The sequence below is a fragment of the Cupressus sempervirens genome, chromosome 2, assembly GCF_028749045.1.
Source record: "Cupressus sempervirens isolate cs-2001-9-10 chromosome 2, ASM2874904v1, whole genome shotgun sequence".
Taxonomy (NCBI): domain Eukaryota; kingdom Viridiplantae; phylum Streptophyta; class Pinopsida; order Cupressales; family Cupressaceae; genus Cupressus; species Cupressus sempervirens.
This window is the reverse complement of record NC_143119.1, coordinates 300,408,275-300,426,924: the sequence shown is the minus strand read 5'-3', so window position 1 is coordinate 300,426,924 and position 18,650 is coordinate 300,408,275.

Genomic DNA, 18,650 nt, shown 5'->3' with positions numbered 1-18,650 from the left:
CTCCTTCATCATCAGATTCATCTTTTACAACAATATATACCATTTCATCTTTACTATTATTAGAATCTTTAGCCGTAAAACAAGATTTCTTACCTTTTTCCTTGTAGTCCTTGTAGTTTTTGAGTTCCTTCTTTCCTTTATACTTACTACTTTTCTTTTCATCCCTATTTTCTTTATTTAGGCATGTTGCATAAATGTGACCAACTTGTTCACAAGAAAAATAGATTGGAGGAATATTACCTTTGTACTTTCCTCTACCTTTAGTATATTTCTTTGCAAGTAGGGCTTCAACAACTTCAAGATCATTGTTAGAGCTTTCTTATGTTTCTCCTTCACTTACTAACTAATTTTCCTTTGATTTCTTACTCTTTTCTTAAGTGAAAGCTTGGCTTCAAATGCAAACTCAATATCTTTGGAATTAGGAACATAGTTATCATAGTTATCCAAATCAAAAGCTATCAATCTTCCAATTAGAGCATCCAAGGTTATATTTCTATTTGGATCACATTTCATCTCTTAAATATCAAACACTCTAATTGGATAGATATGAAGAAGGGTTCTAAGTACCTTGGTTACAACTATTTTGTCATCAATGTCTCCTATAGATGCTTTGATTGCACTCACACTTACTTTGATTCTTTCCACATATTTTGCAATGTTTTCATCTTCTCTCATTTTCATCTGATCAAATTGACCTCTAAGACTTTCTGTTTTAGCTCTTCTTACATTTTCATGTCCTCCATAAACATATTTTAGTTTGATCCACATTGCACGAGCTTTCGTATAGTCTTTGATTTCATTAAATTCAACATAATTAAGAGAAGATGCAATGTCAATCATCATGATGTTATGATTTTTCTTTTCAGTAATATATTCAACCGATAATGTTCTAGTATGAGCCTTGTATTTAACATCAAGATGCTTACAACCTAAATCACTAATACTTGCTAGATGTAACCTCATAATTCCTTGCCATTCTATAAAGTTGTCTCAATTCAACTTGGGAATCTCTATTCTGTAAGACATCAAAATCTTTAGCTTAGGTCCTTGAAATCTTCTCTACAAGCACCAAAAGCTCTGATACCAATTGTTGGAAATATAATAGGAGTAAATAAGAGGGGAGGGGTGAATTAGTTACCACTAAAACAAATCCCAGATCCCTTAGATGTTAGAACAAAATAAACTAAAAATCAAACTCTATTGATGCTCTCTAAATACACAAAAAAATGTTGTAATTTAGTAAACATTGAAAATGATCGGCAAACACTTAACATGAAAATCTTAAGATGTTAACTATGATTAATACTATTTTAACATAGTTGCAAACACATAAGAGAAATTTCTTGAGCACATTTGACACCAAGATTTAATGTTGAAACCCAATTTGAGAAAAACCCACCAATTACAACTAGTTAATGATTTTCACTCTTCTAAAGTGAGCCCTATTAAAGGTTACAAAACACACTATTAGCTCTGACCCTATTAGAGGATTTAATTAACCTATTAGGAGTGATCTTGTTAGAAGCCTTTGGATAATTCAATAGAAATGACACCTTGTTAGAGGATTTACAAATAGATGCTAAGCCAACTCTGTTAAGATAATTAGATCACTGCTATAATGGTTAGAGAGTAACAATGAGATGACTTGATTTCTTAGGAAACTGAATTGCTGATTATAGATCTCAATTCTAGCTTGTATACTTGATCCTTCTTGATCAAATATATATTTTCAGCTCCACAAGGATATTCTACTTATCCTTCTGATTCACTTCCTCTTAGCATTCTCCAATTATCTTCCATTCATTCACATATTCTAAATCCTCAACTTGACCTTGTACTTATATCTTTCATATTGTCAAGTCAGCAAAGAATACAACTTAGAATTCATCTTCTCAGTCAGCTAGAACCAACAATCAAATCAATTGAACTAAACAAGAAAATACTTTGTTACTTGACCCTGCTCAGTAGACACTAACTTAGAAAAAATTTTCTTGTGTTAACCAAGTTAGCTTGGTCAACACTACATATACACAAAGTTAATTTGGTAATTGAGTGAGCTCAATTAACATTGGTTGCATCCAATATTTCCTTCAATAACCAAGTGAGCTTAGTTAATAGTCATCTTTCACAAACTTTCCTTTTGCACCCAAGTGAACTTAGTAGAAGTTGTCTTCTGAACTAGGAAATCACTAGAACACTTGGCAAACACAAAAAATTATCTTCAATGCACAAGTGAGCTTAGCATACACTAACTAGTAATGACATGAAATTTTATGTAACATCAAAGGAAATACACAATTAATAAATTATATTCAACAAGAGAGAGATCAATTTAGATAGGAGCATGATGTGGCACATGGACAAATGAAGAGAGTAGGGGTAGAATTGGGGACATTTTAGGTGGAGGGAGGGTGCTTGGAGGGGAGTGGAGGTGGTCATATTAGAGAGACAGATTTTGTAGGTGAGGATGGACACTATCCAATAAGAGAGGATTAGATTGATGGTGACCCTAAAGGCACATGTTGTAATAGGTGGAGGATTGGAGGAGGTTGTGGGGGGAGGTGGAGGATTTGAGGGAGAGAGTAGGATTCTATTGTGGGAGATATTATGTAGTGGTGCTAGTTGAGGAGATTGAGCATTAGAGGCAGCCAACATGGTTAGGTACATATGGGACCCATATAAGCATGCAGAGAGGGGGATAGAGTGGATGGAGCATTGCAGGTTCACAAAGGATTGGTGGATTATAATGCATCGGGTAGAGCCATAGGATAGGCCAAAGGCAGAGGTGAGACAAGGGGGTTACTAGGTGGAGGGATGAGGTGGAGAGCTTGGGTATTGGAGGAGGATAGATAAGGCTTCCACCTCCACCAACATTAGTGTCAGATTTAGAGAGAGGCACCTATGAGTCCCATGATGAGGAGGCAATGGATGAGGAGGATCAATGTTATGTTGTATCTTACATATTATTTTTGGATGTATTGTTGGATGTATTGTCAGATGTATTTTTGCAAGTACAGACTCAATGTGTTGATATGGACTTATGTACTATATGGATATTGGATATCTAGACTATAATGGACTTTGGTATTTTTGTAGGGATGGGTGATTTATTCTTGTATTCTTTGTGGATGCAATATATAGACATGAGCATTTTTTGGGATGGGATATGGATGTATAGATTCACTGTGTCATGATTTGTTTACTATATGTATGTTTGTATATGATTAGATGTAGAAGAGAGACTGACATGGTGTGATGTTCTTTACGATGAGTTTTTTGAATGGTGCTGACACTCTCTAATGCAGGATGTGATGTGCAAGATGATATGTTGCTCTATGATGTGTTTTATGAGATTGTGTTATGATGATGTTTATGATAACTAAGAAAATGACTAAGATAGATTGAAATGGTCTTTTTAAATGAGGGTAATAATAAGAGAAAAATGTAAACTAAGAAATGAATGTAAATCATGATGATAAAATGTGATAAAAATTGACGCTGATTATGATAAAAGGAACAAAAACTATGATAATTAATATGATAAATAGAACATAAAATATGATAATGACTATGATAAAAGGAACACAAGCTATGATAAAATACGATAAAATGAACTTAATATTAGGATGACAAAACATGTTTTAAAATGAACTTGAACTATGATGGGGAAACATGGTAAGATGAATTGAAACTATGATGGTAAGATATGACAAAAAATAAACTTCCAACTATGATAAAATATGATAAAAGGAATGTAAACTATGATAAAATGAACTAAAAAATTATAATGAGGAAATGTGATAAATGAATATAAGGTTGTATTGATAACAAAAATATGATAAGTGAACTTAATCTATGATGGTGAAACATGGTAAATGAACATAATCTATGATGATACAAAAATGTGATAAATAAGCTTAATCTATGATGGTGACACATGATAAATAAACTTAACACTATAATGGTGGATATGATAAATGAACACAAAATATGATGATAAAAAATAGTAAATAAACTAAAAACTATGATGATGAACATCCACTATGATGTTGAAAACATGATAAAATGAATAAAAACTATGATGAACATAAAATATGATGTTGAAATATGAGCCAAGAGTTATGATTCATAAGGTTATGATAATGAAGATGAACTTAGTGTTCAAGATAAGGAAAGTGAATCAAGAGATTTTGATAACAGAGGAATTCAAAGATATGAGAGCACAAAGATGACCCAAAAAATGAACCATATAGATCCAAATGAGTAAAAAAGATGAGCAATGTAAAGAATTAAGATGAGGAAAATGATGACTAAAAGTAGGAAAAAGATATTTTTAAGGGAATGCATGGGAGATGAGCACTCATGATATGAAAGGTAAGTAGAGTGATAGGGAAACATATGTGGTAGGTAGGAAGATGGTGTAGCATATCACTGATTGATCATATCCACGGTCTAAAGGTGGAAAAAGTATGCACAACTTAGAACACAATGTGTGTAGGAGACTAAGGGAGATGGAATCGGGTAGGAGATTGGGATGACAGGGAGATGTGAGAACATGGTAGATAGGATCTTTGTAAGGGAATGAGAGTAGAGAGGATAGATGTGTAGGGTAGGAGGAGAACATATAGGATGTGGCTAATATGGATGTGTAAAAAGGTGGTATGAACAAGTAATGTTTTCTATGAGACAAAATGGTGAGATTGATGGGATACACTTGAAGCTTGAGGGTTGGGTACTTCATAAAGAAGTACCACCATATAGTGTGAGCACTTTATTTGATATAGAAATATTAGAGATATGCCAAGGTTACTAGGAACATCAAGGAATCTCCCCTAATATTACATAGGACTAACTCAAACAAGCACACAAGGATTTCCCTAGCATCACATACGAGTCCCTGAGGAATCAGTGTGGAAACAATGCTAAGTGATCCGCAAGAAAATGATATTTCCCAATTGTATCATGTGACCATAAATGAAAACATGTTTGGAATATGTAAGGGTGATATTGTTAGTGTAAATAATTAATTATTATTACACTTTACGTAAGTTTACTTAGGTTAATGCTTTAGCATATTAGTTGTCATGTGGACACTTAGGAATATGCATAGACACATGAGTTCTCTTGTTGAAAACACAGTAGTTAGCAACTTATTAGAGCACATGGTGTATACAACATCTCTTTATGAGATACACCTATGTAAACTTATCCTCTCATCATCGCACAAACTCTTGTGTTCAATGGAGGATAATCCACTCTTGGTGGAGATGTACTGAGTTGTAATCCTTATCTCTTTGCTAACTCCTAGTCATTCTATTTTCTTTTATATACAAGGAACTTCTAGTGTGTGTTCATCTCATATCCAATTATCTGATATCCAATCATTTGATTCTCATTTGTCTCTCTTGTGCTATCTCTTGAGCTTCTAGATCTTGGCATTTCATTAGAAAAATTCTTACATGGTATTAGAGCTATACCAATTTATTACATGGCATTAGATCCATGTGAGCTTCATTACATAGTCATTGGAGAGAATTTTTTTTTTTGCAGGATAAGATTGGAGCTTGCGTGCAAATCAAATATTGATATCACATTTAGAAGGCCAAAAAAAACCCCAAATCGACCTTTGTTTCATCAAAGTTGGACATTTTAGGTGAAATCTAGAGTCAATTGATTTTTTGAGGTGTGATGGTGGAATTCAGGAAAAACAATTATAGAAGTGATTTTCAAATAGCAATATCTCCCTCATACGAACTCCTTTTTTCGAGCAATTTTTTGTTTTGTTTTGGAGTAGAATTTTATGATCTACACATTGGTCCAGGATGTTTGAGATCTTGGTTCCTAAAGTTTTCTAAAAATCACAAATCCCAATTTTTGAAACTTCAAAGGCTTCATTCAAGCTAATCTAGACACATATTCATGTGCTATTTTTTGAGAATGCATTATTTTTTGTCTACTTTCTAGATCAGGTATCAACTTGGAGCAATTTTGAGTAGACATATTACTTCCAAATTTTTGTCCCATTTTGGCCTATTGGTACTTGTACTTAATTAGATCCTTGAGAGGTATTTTGTCTTATTTTGTTGAGCTTGATATAGCTTCATATTTTTTGTTGTAATCATCAAAATTAGAAGTCCACTTTAGTTCATTTGGAGAAGAGGCCCATTGTAATCACACTAAATATAAAGTGTCAAATCATGAATTAGAGGGGGTTTCTTTGATTTCATTTTTACATTTTTGGGGTTCATACATTATTTGATCTCATGGAATCATGTCAAAAGTGTCACCTTGGTTTAAGATTCAAATTGATAAAAAAGAACTATAAAAAATGGAGTGCTTTGATGATTGATCATCTAAGAGAACATGAGGTGTTTTCTTATCTATATTCGAATATATTTCCACCTAATACTAATTGGGGACATATTTCTCTTCTTCTTCACTTTATGTATAAAAAAATGAGTAAGGAATCTTTTGCTCCTCTTAGTAAGGCAAGTAGTCCTCATGATGGTTGGATGTGTCTTTGGAAATTATATGGAGATCCATGAGTGCCTCCATTACCAGAGGACATTCTACCTCTAGTCACTTTAGTTGTGATACCTATAACTCCAGTTGAGACCATACCTCCTAATGCTCCTATTGCTTCTATTGATCCAATTCCAACTATAGATGCTATTGATTTAGTGTAGCAAGAAACACAATATCTTCCTATTTTAGCTTCATGGGATGACTTCCTTCCAGCCATTGCAATGTTGTTTGTGGAGTCTTCCATTGAAGATGTGGGAGACCTTATTTATGACATCCATATTCTATTTGTTAAGGAGAATTATTCTTCACTTTTTGTAAGGGAATACTCTGACCCTCAACCACTTGATCTTCTTTTGAGACTAACATGGTTATGGACACTTCTTTTTAGCAATTGGAGGATGACTCTTTTACTTCAAAGGAGACATACTAGTCTTTTGAGACTGTATTCTAGTTTCCTCAAACATTATATCTTTTGAGGATTGTTCCTACTAGTTGGGGAGCATTCTCTACTACTCCTATGACACTACTTCTTCCTACAAGTAGGAACATCATTCAGTTTTCATGGTTCGGCTTCTTCACTCATCAAGGAGCTTCTTTCATGGGTGTGCATTCATCATTGAGGGGAGGCTACATTTCTTCTCTTCCCATATCTTCCTATAAGGATTATTCCTTGTCTTTGGAGTTTGATTCAGTTTCATACATGGACATTCTACCTTGTTTGCCACCTTCTTTTGGGCATCCACTAGATTGGCTTGTGGCATCTAAATTCATCAAGGATTCATCAACATATGAGAAAACTTCAAAGGTCGCATCCATAGAATACTACATATGGATTTGTCATCCATCTTCCTATCCATAATAGGTAGTAATTGCACCTATACTTGGTGTATCTTCTTCCTAAAGGGAGAAATGTCATCATGACATCCTTGCAGGGGATTATTCAATATGGGGGATACCATCATGTAATTTTTCTTATGAGGGATATATGCTTGTACATGCATGATGTATGTCATACTAGGGTCTTGATTACTCCATCCTTACACATGCATCTTTTATTTCTTCATCTCTTTTTCTTGGAGGAGGCTTTTCCCATGAGGTTTTCCCTCTTTCTTCATTTTCAGAGGGATTGCATTACATTGCATAACATTGTATATAGAGCATTGCTTTTGTACATGGGTAACTAACATGGCCTATACTAGTTGGGACCTACATTGCATCTTGCATTTAGCTTTGTGAGCTTAAGTGTATTCCCCTAAGTTACACTTAAGGGGTGTTGTTAGTGTAAATAATTAATTATTATTACACTTTACTTAAGTTTTTTTAGGTTAATGCTTTAGTATATTAGTTTTCATGTAGACACTTAGGAATATGCATAGACATATGAGTCGTCTTATTGACAACACAAGAGTTAGCAACTTATTAGAGCACATGGTGTATACAACATCTCTTTTTGAGATACACCTATGTAAACTTGTCCTCTCATCATCACACAAACTCCTATGCTCAATGGAGGATACTCCACTCTTGGTGGACATGTACTGAGTTGTAATCCTTAAGTCTTTGTTGACTCCTACTCATTCTAGTTGCTTGTATATACAAGCCACTTCTAGTGTGTATTCATCTCATATCCAATTATCTAATATCCATTCTCATTTTATCATCATTTTTATCTCTTGTGCTATCTCTTAAGCTTCTAGATCTTGGCATTTCATTCTTTCCTTAGGCAAATTCTTACATGGTATCAAAGCTATACCAAATTCTTATAGATATTCGACTAGCTCACAAGTAGAAAATGACCTTAATCAAAACCTTGCTTTCGAGTTTCCCTAGTTAAAGTGCACCATGATATTAAGGATTATGGTGACCATGAGGAGGGAACAACTAAATCACTTGGAAAATATCCACTCAAAAAACAAAAGAAAGACCAATATCAGAAGAAAGAATAAATCCTTGAGAAAGTAACCTTTTGCCAAAGAGATCAAGATAAACTAGATATTGACAAGCCAATATTAGATATGAGGAAGGATGCATCATGTAGGAACCTAGCAAAAATATCTGGGACAATGACATAATTGGCAACTAGAACTTTCTGTAGACAATCGGTTGGTGATACAGGGGTTCTCTATAGGAATTTGAAAATGTGCAAGCATGACTACAATGTATAGATGACTTGGGAACTAGGATAAAATATGGTGGCAGGTGTGTGTATGATGGGGAAAAGCTCAAGATGAGGAGATAGAATTATACAGTATGGTTATGGTTATATGGGTATGATACACATAATAATATTTTTGTTACAAAAGTATGATACATATAGTACTAGTATTGTTACAAGGGTATGATACATGAGCATGCTACATAGGATAAGATACAACTACTATGATACATGGGATAAGGTGTAGGAGGGAGGATAGACACATGAACCATAATAGAGTACACAATCTGGATAAGCTTTCAAAGCTAAGGGATGATGGGAGTATGGCATGAGTTGTGGGACTGTGGGAATGAAACTCTTGGAACACCTTTTGAAAAATGGGAAGATGGGTGATGAGGTATGAAGGAGTGATGGGGGAGATGTAGGTCATTGATAAATAATGAATAGGCCAAGTACACCCAATGCCTATTTGCTAGGTTTTCACTAGGGTACTGATCCAAAGTGCTTGAATTGCTAAGTTTTCACCATTTGATGCTTATTTTTCTTTACTTATATTTTTTTATATTCTTTTCTATTTCCACTTTGAGGTAGTAGGATACACTAAATATTTTAGACATGTAATTTCTTGAGGTGAATGATGTTGGTTGGATCATTGAACACTTCACTTTCAAGTGTGAATAGCTGATAGGCCTCTAAGGCAAAAGATGTTGTGACCACATAAGGACGAGGCCATGTGGGCTCAAACTTTCTTTTCTTTTCTTGACCATCTTGGACCTTCATGTTTTCCTTGAGGACCATGTCTCCTTAAAATTGGCATGGACCTTCCTATTAAAGTTGTGCTTGAGGTGATTCTGATAGACCATGAGATGGTCATAGGCCTATTGCCTTTTTTCATCAAGTAAATCTAGTTGGGTTAGTCTAGCCGCTCTGTAATCATCATTGGATATTTGGCCTCACAAAGAAATGTATAGGGATGGGAGTTCAACCTCAATAGGTAATACTACTTTAGCATAATAAACTAGTGAGTATGGATTTGTGCTTGTGGATGTATGGAACGAGGTGTAGTAGGCCTATAGGGTGGGGTTTATTTGCAAATGCCAATCATAGCTATAACCATTGAAAACTTTCTTTAGGATTTTGAGTAGGGTTTTATTAGTTGCCTTCACCTAATTGTTACCTTATGGGAAGTACGGGCTAGAAAAATGATGATGGATATGAAGGGAAGTGCACAATTATTCCATATTGAGATTTTCAAAATTACCTCCATGGTCATTAAAAATGGTAGTTCGGATGCCTAAGTGACATATGATATGGTAGAGAATAAACTTGGATACTTGAACTCCCATGGTGGTAACAAGTGGCACTACCTCTACCCACTTAGTGAGATAATTAGTGGTAGTGATTATCCATTTGTGTCCTTCTCAAGAGAGAGGTACTATAACACCAACAAGGTCAAAACCCCAATATGAAAATGGACATGATAGTACAATAGGTTAAAGATCTTGAGCTAGGGCTCAGACTAGATTAGCATGGTGTTGACAAGGTAGACACCTTTTTACAAAGTCACATGCATCATGCTCTAGAGTAGGCCAATAATATCCAGCCAGAAGTATTTTCTTAGCTAGAACTATTTCACTCATGTGAGCACCCAAAGTCTAGTGTGTACCTCCTTGAGAGCCATTGTAGCCTCATTTTGGTCTAAACATCAAGAGAGAGTTTCATGATAGCCATGACAATATAGGGTTTGATCTATGATAGATTAATTGGTTGCTCTACAAATAAGGTTCTAGCATTGGGTTCATGTGAGATGTGGAGATATGATACCATTTGGTAGGTAAGCATGACTTTTGTGGTAGCATGGGGATTGGGGACCAACCAAGATGCATACCCGTGTTGATTCATACTTCTTGTATGCAAGCTCATGTAGCTACAAAACTAATAATTCATACTATATAGCATTGCAAGGGATCTCCAAAAGTGAACCGATAGTAGCCATGGCATCTACATTCTTATTTTGCAATCTAGGTATTTGTGTGAATTAAATCTAAGTAAAATGTTCCTTCAAGTAATCTACCAATTCTTTGTAAGGTAGAAACTTGTCATCTTTGGTGTAGTATTCATCTAGAACCTATTTTATAATAAGTTGTGAATCTCCAAAGACATGTAGCTCTATGATGTTCCATTCAATTACTATTTTGAGCCCTATAATAAGGGCCTCATACTCTGAGATGTTGTTGGTACACTGGAACTATAATTTAAAAGATTTAGGAATGTAATCTCCTTGAGGGGTGACCAAGAGTATGCTAGCTTTGGAGCCATGGGATGTGTAAGATCCATCAAAGTATAACTTCTAGGATGATTGTTCCTCAATCAAGTAGAGGTGTTCATCTGGGAACTCCATAATGAGAGGGTGATCTACAAATAAAGTTACATCAAACAAGAGATCTACTATAGCTTGTCCTTTTATAGCCTTTCTGTTGACATATTGGATGTCAAATTTGCTAGGAAGCATGACCAATTTAGCTAGACACCCTATGAGTACTGTGTGTGACAAAATATATTTTAATGAATCAATATTGGATATTAATTGCATAGTGTGGCTTAACATATAATGATGTATCTTTTGAGTGGAAAACACCATAACTAAGAAATCCTTTTCCATTGGTGTGTAATTGAGCTCATACCCAACTAGATTACAACTGATATTGTAAATAGCTCTCTCCTTTTGTTCATCATCAAGTTGTGCTAGAAGAGCACCCAAGAATGTTGGGGTGTGTATGATGTATAATATGAGTGGGTGTCTTGTAACTAGAGGAACTAAGATAGATGGATTATCCAAGTATTGCTTGATCAATTCAAAGTTGTGTTGGCAGATAGGGGCCCACCTAAAATTTTGATCCTTTTTGAGTAAATGTGTAAATGGTTGACACTTATCGATGAGCTAGGAGATGAATCTTTTGACAGATTTAGTTTCCCTTGGAGAGAGAGAAGCTATATGAGTGTCTTAGAAGGATCCATATCCATGATAGCCTTAAATTTTTTAGGGTCAATCTCAATACCATGTCATGATACAATGAACCCAAGGAGCTTTCCTGACATAACACCAAAGACACATTTCTTGGGATTGAGCAGGAGACAATATTTAGCCAATTGATTAAATAATTACTCAAGGTGAGATAAGTGGTCAAGGAAATTAAGGTATTTGACTAGCATATCATCCATATAATGCTCAAGATTTTTATGGATTAGGTCATGGAAGATGACTATCATGGCATGTTGATATGATTCCCTAGCATTCTTTAATCTGAATGACATCATGTTATAACAGAATTTTCTCCAAGGGGTGGTAAATGTTGTCTTATGTTGATCTACCTTGGCTATTTGAATTTGATTGTATCTGGAGAAACCACCCATGAGTGATAAGAGCTCATGGCCTGTAGTGAGATCAATAATCATGTATATGTTTGGCAATGGAAAATCATCCTTTAGGAAGGCTTTGTTGAGATCTCTAAAGTCTATGCAGATCCTAAAATCATTAGAAGGCTTCATGATATGCATCATGTTGGAGATCCATTCTAAATAGTCAATCAGGAAAATGGTCTTTGCTTCTAGCCATTTTTCTAGCTTCACTTTAACCAAGAGAGAAACTTTGGGATGCATCTTTCAGAGTTTTTGCTTGATAGGCTTAGCCTTTGGATCTACAGCTAAATGTTGTACTAATAACTTAAGGTCCAATCTCGACATGTCTTGATAGGACCATGTGAAGTGACCAAAATTTTTATGAAGGACTTCAATGAGAACATTTTCCTATTTAAGTGCTAGAGAGGCTGCAATGCATGTGATCTTTGGTATCTTAGTCAAACTAATATTGACCGATCTAGTTTCTTTTGTCGAGACTGATGATATTGTGGGCATGTAATCCTATGGGAGAAGGATGAAATCTCCATCCTTGGGTGCCTCAAAAAGGTTTTCACTATTAGATGCATCCTTTTTTTCTTCTTATTTTTTGAGTCATTTAATGGTGCTCTAGAGGAGTTTTCACCAGAGGATGTCTTTTCTTTTCTTTCTTTCTTCTTTTTTTTCATTTTTTAGTTCAATTTTGTGACTAGATATTTCCTCCTCCCCAAAGTAACCCACTAGATCCAACTTGTAGACATATGCTAATGGTGGTGGTGGTTGTTTGGGTGGTTCTTTTCCTCCCATGAATCTAAGGAGTGCATGCTCTACAGAGAATTTGTCAACATGAACAACAATTGGTTGGTCCTAATCAATGAGTTTAGGGTGTGTGAGTGGTATGTCTATGAGATTTAGGGATAAAAGGTAGAGCATAGAGGCTCCTAAGATGATTTCATCAAGAAACATGTCATAATAGGCTTTCTTTTCTACTTCCTTAGGAATGTCTTTGATGTCAATGAGACTATTTTGGATGTTTATGAAGGCATGGCCTTCTTTTATGGTGCCCCCAACTATAGGGAGTCTGTAACCTAAGCCTTTCTTTTTTTATTCTTTGTATGCTTCCATAGGCTACTTAATGCCTAACTCCTAATAGCCAAGACCACCTCCTTGATAATCCTAGTGCTTAGTAGCAAGGCAATGTGACCATGGGTATTTTTCTTGAAGTGATCAAGAAGTTCTTCACTTTTTGGAGGTGGTTCTCTGTATAGCCATGTACTAATGTCAAGAGTTGTTTCCTCTCCATCAAGGATACCTTTGGTGATAAATGTGGTAGGGCCCAATTTCCTAATTTGAGGAGTTGTATCTGGCCTTGGCCCCTAATATGTTAGGCACCCTTGACTATGTAGATCAAGTGGTAAAGCACCAAAAACAAAAGCATTTGAAAGATTGTATTCTCCATAACCTTGGTAGTTTATCTTAGCTGTGGAAAGGGTGGAGGCTAAAATGGTATTCAGATCATGGCAGGTGCCAGAGGAACTAGCCATGGTGTGGCCAATTATGATTCCAGGACAATGGTTGGTGTATGAAGCTTCTACCACATTGTAGTAAGAAAAGCATTTAGGATCTGTGTGGATTGTTACCTTAGTGCCATTATGAAAAAACTTGATGCATTGATGATATGCGGATGGAATGAACTTCATAATGTGGATCCATGGTTGATCAAGGAGGATGTTGTATCAAAGGTTAAAATTAACTACATGACAAACTATTTCTTGAGTGGCTAGGCCAACTCTAAGAGGTAGAAAGATGGTTCCGTCAATGATGCACTCTAAGTTGTCATATGCTTTGATGGTAATGATCTTATTGAGAATATCTACCTCAATGTATCCTAATTGTTTGAGGAACTTCAAAGTACATAGATTTAGAGCCAATCCATTGTCTATCATGACCCATTTGACTATAAAGTCAGAAATCATGACAACTATGTAAAGTGGAAGTATATGATTGGTTTTGACTATTGGGATGTCAAATGTTTTGATGGAAAAAGTTCATGATGTAGATAGTTGGCCAACCAAGTTGCATAACTTAGTGACATTGATTTCAATGGGGATCTATGACTCATGGAGAGTACTATCGAGAATCTCTTGATAAAGTGGGCTTCTGCATAAGAGATCTAAAATGGAAATCTAAGCTAGCATATTTCCAAGGTGTTTCAAGATGTTATATTGTGGTCCTAATGGGGGTGGTCCTGATGAAGGTGGTCTCGATGGTGTAGATGCACATGGGCTAGCTATGTTGAGTCAAGCTCGTCGAGTGGTGGCCACACATTAAGCTTTTTGGCCTTTGATGTTTATAACATTTATAGAGGGCTCAACTTGTGATATACATCTAATGAGGTTTCCACAATCTAAATATGCTAAGGTATACTTATGAGACTTGTCTCACTTATCTCCTTATTTTTTTTGAGAATTATTGGGTTTTTTATTGATAGGAGTGTTTGTAGATTCCTTTCTGGCATTTGTGTTATGTAGAGGAAAATTTTTTTGGTATATCAATAATCCTATATTGGGTGAGGCTTGTGCCCCCACTAGGATCAATTTTTTATCAATAAAGGTCTTGGACATGTCTTTGAGTTGCATGCATTTGAGGATGGTATGCCCTTTAACATGATGAAATATCCAAAACTCATTATCCTTATACTAGGATGCCCTAGACTATTATGTTCTAAGGGTTGTGTCTATGGGTGTCAAATAAGGTTCTCCTTGGCTAGTTTCTAAAAAATTGCATCAAGGGTTTCTCCCAATAGGGTGTATATACAAGGTTGTCTCTGAATGCGTGGTTTAGGTCTAGCCAAAAGTGTGATAGCATTAGTCTAATTTTGATGGCTGGGTATTTGGACATTGTGTTGACTGCTATATACAAGTGGTTGTTGATAGATTGGTGGTTGTTGCTAATAAGATTTTTGTTAATAAAACATGGTGGGGATGTTGGTCACTACTCTGATGACATGAAAATGTAAAGTGTTGGTGATGCCATAAGTAACTATGTTCTTATTTTTATTCAAATACCACAGTTTATCATTGCTTGGACTGTGGTCTTGAGTGTTTTCTTTGTAAATTCTAATGAAACCATCTTTGCTGAGCCCTTGTGATAGCACTAAAAATTGTATTCCCATTTTGAGTGTCCATTGCAAATTTTGAGTCACTTTGAGCCCTAAAAATGCATTTTCTTGCTTGTGTAACCGGCTTTCGTATTAAGGTCTAAGAGGTGTTTTATGTTTCTAACACCTTGCATTTAGCCTGTCCATGCGTTCTATAATGATAAAATAACATTCCAAACCATTCTACAAAGTTTCATTTTGAGAAATCTTTGGTTCTACATTTTTTTCCTAAGTGTCAAAAAGTGATAGGAGGGCATGTTTGCATTTGAATATTTGGTACACAATTATGATTCATAACTCACCACTTTGAGGATGTTTAGTAGATCTGGTGTCAGTTTCCTCTATTATAAATCTACATATTCTTCATATTTCCAGGTACCCTTGTTTGACAAGTTATAACTTTTGACCAGTTGACCATATAGATAAATTTCATTTGCATCATTTTCTAGGGATCGAAGAGTTTTTAATTTCCTAATTTCAGCTTATGAAATATCCATTTGATTGGTTTTCAAATGTGATTCCAAATGAAATTTATAACTTTTTATTACTGTCATAAAATGCAGATTGGTTGGTACCCCAGTTTGAGATGTTATAACTATGAATCTATGATTACCTAGATCAAATGGATTGTACCCCTATATTGTACTCCAAAAATACTTCAAGTGTGCTAGTTTATAAACATTGAAAAATTAGTCAGCACATTTTCCCAGGGCCATTCCATTTGCAAAAAACACTTTTCTACTGATGTTTCTTGTCTTGCAAATCCAGGTAGCCAACTTCAGACCTTCACCAAATTCTCCCAATAATTCATAATGAGCCCAAATTGGAGGTTCATATTCTCTATGTTAGTTTCTACCAATGCCCTAGTTTCTAGAACCTCAAGTGCTTGTTTTCCTAGTTTTCAAAGTCAAATACGAATCCACTTTATGGTTTTCTGAGATGTTTATTTGCAGGTGATTTTAAGTAAGCAACTTTGGAGGTTGATATCTTTTGACCTTAATGTCATCATGTGATGATATTTGGTAGGCCTATTGAATATGTTAAAGAGATAATATATTCAATTTTTTGGAGCTTGTTTAGGTGTTCAAATTAGTTTTTAAAGCTAGGCAATAGGCCTCCTGATATAGAATTCATAGTGGTGCAGAAATGATTTAAAATAAGTATTCAATGGAAAATTTGTGCTCAATTTTAAATCCAAATAGTTTAAGATGATTAATGGAACAAGTATTGGCATGAAAATTGTTTGAAAGTGGATTTTTTTTTAGCCAGACCCATTTTGGGGTTCGACTAATTCCATCAGACTGATTGAGTTTGTCCACAAATTGAAGTCTTCAAAGGGGAAATTGTAATGTTTATAATTGATACAATGTTCATTGTATGCATATCATCATTTGTTTCCAAAAATTGTGTTCGATTAGATGTATTGTGCACAATAGTGGAGCCAAATATGCACAAGGGATTATTTATTTAATTCTATGAGTCAGAAGTGTGCATTAAATTTTTTTGAGCTCCATGACAATTAGAGTGTTTGAGGGATGAAGTGTCCACACAAAATAGAGGAGAGGCAATGTATTTAGCACATTGAGATACCCAATGATAGCATTAATAGGATTTTTCCTCGAATCAAAGTGAAATTTACTCAAATATATGTGGGATCTAAAAAACTACAAAGGTGTCACACGACAAGGGAAGTAGAAGTTAACTATGTTCCATGGTAGGATAGCCTACAACAAGAACTCCATGCTAAAAGGTAGACTACATAAATTTTTTCTCTTCCATGTTGTAGAGTCACTATGGAAGCCACTACATGATAGGGACCTCCCATAGCAAAAGGAGAGGAGTCAACAACAACATAAAGGAGCTCCACGTGTGACAAAAGGAGGAGTTTGAAGGGAAGCTATTTGGACTAGGGGTGCTAGTAGAAGGTAGAGGGAACACCCATGTTGAAAGTAATTTGTAGAGTTTTCCAAAGTTGTTGCATACATAGCAATCCACATGAAGAGGAAATTGTCCATGTGGGGGGAGCTTTACCTAGCTCCATGACAAAGATATATGCAAAGGGAAGCATCAATGTAAAGGGCCACAACATGGAAGTGGGTCCAAACTAAATATAGAGTACCCATGTTTGACTAGCAAGCCCACTCCATGTCCAATAGCTGCATTAAATGAGGAAGGTCACAAACTACGAGGAGCTTGGGCCCAGGTGGAAAAGAAACTCAAAATTGCAAGAAGCCCACACAAAAGGAAGAGTGAACCATGGATTAAAATGCATCTACGTGATAAGGAACTACTCCAATGTTGGAAAATTTTGAGGAGAAGCTTCACAATGCTTCCATAGTTCATGCAAAATAGATGGCATCAACATTGGTAGAGAAAATGTTGTCGTAATGGCATGATTGTTCTATTGTTTTATATCCCACATCCATCTGGAGTTGAAGTTTTCTGATGTTTAAAACCATAGGCACTCAAAGGTCAATGTGTCTTCAATGACATGTTGGCTCAAAGACAAGTTGTTGCTCATGTGGAGGGGCCCACTAGTCAAATGAAGTTTTCACTTACATCTCCAAGTGCGTCGTCATGAGATCAAAGACAATAATGAAGTGCCCTACCATATTACAATTGGTGTAATGTCAAGAATGTGAAATTTAAATTTTACGATGCTACAAAAATGATAAGTTTGTCATATGATTGGGAGCCAGATTTCAATGGTCTTTGATGCTATGATGGGCCTCTTGTCGTATAGTCAAAAAAGGAAAATTAAGGAGCCCCAATCTTACAACCTTGTTGTAGGATCAAAGATGTGAAAATTGATTTCATAAGATGATACAACAAGTAAAATATATATTTCAAATTCAAATGTTTAGAAGGGGACATATAGAGTTGTAGGGCTTGCTTGGGCATTTCAACAAATCAAAAATTGACACTTAGTATTGGTCAATTGGGGCAAGAAAAAATTGAATAATATAAAATCAAAATCCAAAGATTTCAGTGCATTATTTTAAAAGGTTTGGATTATTTAAGATTTTATATAGTTAAAACTATATGAACTTTAAAATTTTTCATTTTAAAATGCTATGTTCATGGCTTGTGGTTAAGAATTTCAAATTGGTCTCAGGGGCATATTTTTGTGTGAAATATGCATTATAATATACCATTAGAGCTAGGAAGAAATGAGCTATCCATTTCTACAATTAGTTTTTGAACAAGTATTCACCAGAAGTAGCTATGGTGGTTTTGTAGTTTTGGGGTCTCCTTAGTAATAAAATGCAAAATTATGTTTTTAGATGAAATTAAGATCACATATAGACATAATTTCATCAAACTTGATTTCATTGACAACATTAAGGATGATTTGATTGTTTTTTAAGGTAGTTAGAAGTAATTGAGCCTTTTGCAAGTAGAATAGTTGAATTT